This window comes from Scyliorhinus torazame, chromosome 16 (assembly GCF_047496885.1).
Source record: "Scyliorhinus torazame isolate Kashiwa2021f chromosome 16, sScyTor2.1, whole genome shotgun sequence".
NCBI lineage: Eukaryota > Metazoa > Chordata > Chondrichthyes > Carcharhiniformes > Scyliorhinidae > Scyliorhinus > Scyliorhinus torazame.
The window spans coordinates 71,623,815-71,626,480 of NC_092722.1; the positions used below are offsets into that span (position 1 = coordinate 71,623,815).

The 2,666-nt window shown below is 51.0% G+C and overlaps 1 non-coding gene across 1 annotated transcript; it reads left to right on the forward strand.

Annotated features, from left to right (window-relative positions):
- Nucleotides 1-297: 297 nt before the first annotated feature.
- On the forward strand, nt 298-368 carry trnag-gcc (transfer RNA glycine (anticodon GCC)). The gene has a single exon. It is a non-coding gene; the product is annotated as a tRNA-Gly (tRNA).
- Nucleotides 369-2,666: the final 2,298 nt, after the last annotated feature.

Here is a 2,666-nt window from a genome sequence, read left to right on the forward strand (position 1 = left end):
CCCACAACAGTGTTCATCTTGCGTCTCCTAAGTATAGTTAATGCCACAGAATCATTGCCCACTTTCGCTCCCTTTTCAGAATCCTTCTTCTGAACCCCCCAGAAGTCTCCTGGGCTTTCCTTGCAACATTTAAATTGCTGACTGAACGTGTCCCACCTTATTGCAATGGGAACACCTGGGCTTCCAAGTCTCACTTCCACCCCCAGGACCTTCTGAGGAGGCAATCTCAGAGCATTGCCACCTAACCAGTGGTTCGCACTGGTGGATCAGTGGTTTGCATTGGTGGTTTAGTGGTTTGCATTGGTGGTTCAGTGGTAGAATCCTCGCCTGCCACGCGGGAGGCCCGGGCTCGATTCCCGGCCAATGCATCGCAGCCTTTTTGGGCAGCACGGTAGCACAACTGGATAGCACTGTGGCTTCACAGCGCCAGGGTCCCAGGTTCTATTCCCCGCTGGGTCACTGTCTGTGCGGAGTTTGCACGCTCTCCCCGTGTCTGAGTGGGTTTCCTCCCACAGTCCAAAGATGTGCAGGTTAGGTAGATTGGCTAAATGCTAAATTGCCCCTTAGTGTGCAAAAGGTTAGATAGGGTTACTGGGGTCTGGGGATAGGGTGGACGTGTGGGTCAACACCGACAGAGGGCTGTACGAATACACCCGTCTGCCCTTTGGGGTTTCATCGGCCGGAGCAATTTTCAACATGTGATGGAAAAGATTCTGTGGGACCTACTCAGGGTGTCTGTGGACCTGGATGACGTACTCATCACCTTGGGCCTCTGAAATATTAAATCTGGAGAACCTGGCCGAAGTCCAATGGCATTTTGAACAGGCCGGAGCCACCTCCGCAGGGAGAAGTGTGTTTTTAATGTCCCCGAAGTCACTTATTTAGGGCACCGGGTCGACAGGAAGGGACTTCACCCAGTGGAAGACAAAGTGCGGCCATCCAGCGAGATCCCATCCCTCAAGGCCTGGCTGAACTCCATCCCTTTTTAGAACTTATCACCTGTTCTGGGAAATTCATCCCCTACTTGGCCACACTGCTGAGTCCACTCCACCGATTGTCAGAAACAGACCCCAGTGGGAATGGAATTCCCCCCCACACCAGAAGCCGTTCCAACAGGTAAAAATAATAATAATTTTTAATATCACAAGTAGCCTTACATTGCAATGAAGTTACTGTGAAAATCCCCCCACAAAGGAAGTTGTCCTCCAAGAAGCTGCCGACACATTTCGACCCAGAGAAACCACTTCTCCTGACGTGCGACACTCCCCCTTACGGAATAGGAGCCTTTCACGCAGATCGGATGCCCGACGGGTCAGAGCGACTGATAGCTTTCGCGTCACTCACACTGGCCGACGCCAAGTGGAACTCTGCCCAAATCGAGCAGGAGGCCTGGCTGTTGTGTTTGGTGCGAGGAGGTTCCACCAGTATGTCTGCGGCCACGCAGTCACCGTCTATATCGACTGCAAACGTTTACTTGGGCTATTGAATGAGGATTGAGTGATTCCCCCGATTGTGTCCGCTGGAACACCGCTCAGGCACACGGATCCCACATGCCCATGCGTTGAGCTGCCTGCCCCACACCACAAGACTGCCAGCTCCCGCCTAGACCGCAGAAGTAGCAGCAGCCCTCCACTTCATGGATTCCTTGCCGGTCACGGTGGCTCGCATGAACCCAGGCGGATGGATCCAGACGGACCCACAGCTGCCGAGGGTCCGACACATGGTTCAATAAGGAGGCTGTGCTGATATGCATCACTGTGAATACACAAGGGGTTAATGTAAATACACTACAACTAAGTGGACACTAGAGGGAACACTGGTGATGTCATGACATGCAGACATACAGCTGATGAACACGTAGAATAGGATATGACCAATGGGCAGTCAAGACACCCAGAGGTGACGCTACCACCAGGGGGCAACCCATATAAAAGGACAGGGTACACATGCTCTTTCTCTTTCCACAGGCGGCACTCAGAGAGAAGGGCAGGGGCAAATCAGCAGCATCATACCCACCGCATGGCTTAGAGCAGACTGGTTAGTTAGACTGAGTTACTATAGCAAGATTAGCAGGAGAGTCGAACTCAAGTAGGAGAATTGTTAACTGTTCAATAAATGTGTTAAACCAATCTCCAAGTCTGAACCTTCCTTTGTCAGAGAATACATCAAAGAAGCAGCTTATGCTACATAGAAGCATAACACAACAGGAGCCAACACAGAGCTTTGCCTGATGATCTGCGGCTTATACGACAAAGCTCCCGGAGCTGAGCGTCGAGGATATCGGTGTTGGTAAGCAGAGAATCCTACCCAGTGAGTGTGAAAGATGGTGTGGGAGACATAGAGAGACAGATAGAGAGAAAGTGTGAAAGATGGTGTGAGAGAGATAAAGAGTCTGATAGAGGGAGAGTGTGAAAGACGGTGTGAGAGAACCAGAGATAGACAGAGTGAGGAGAGTGTGAAAGATGCAGTGAGAGATTGTTGCTGGGAAACTGCTGCACACGGAGTCAGAACAACCACAGACGTTTATATCACGGGAAGTGTCATTGCAAAAAGGAACAAAGAGGCACAAACAGCTTTGAGGAAGTTCTCACGCAGACATCGAGTCAGAGGAAGGAGTGAGTCACACCTGAGAGAGAGAGAAAGAGACATGACAGGAAGAGAGAAGA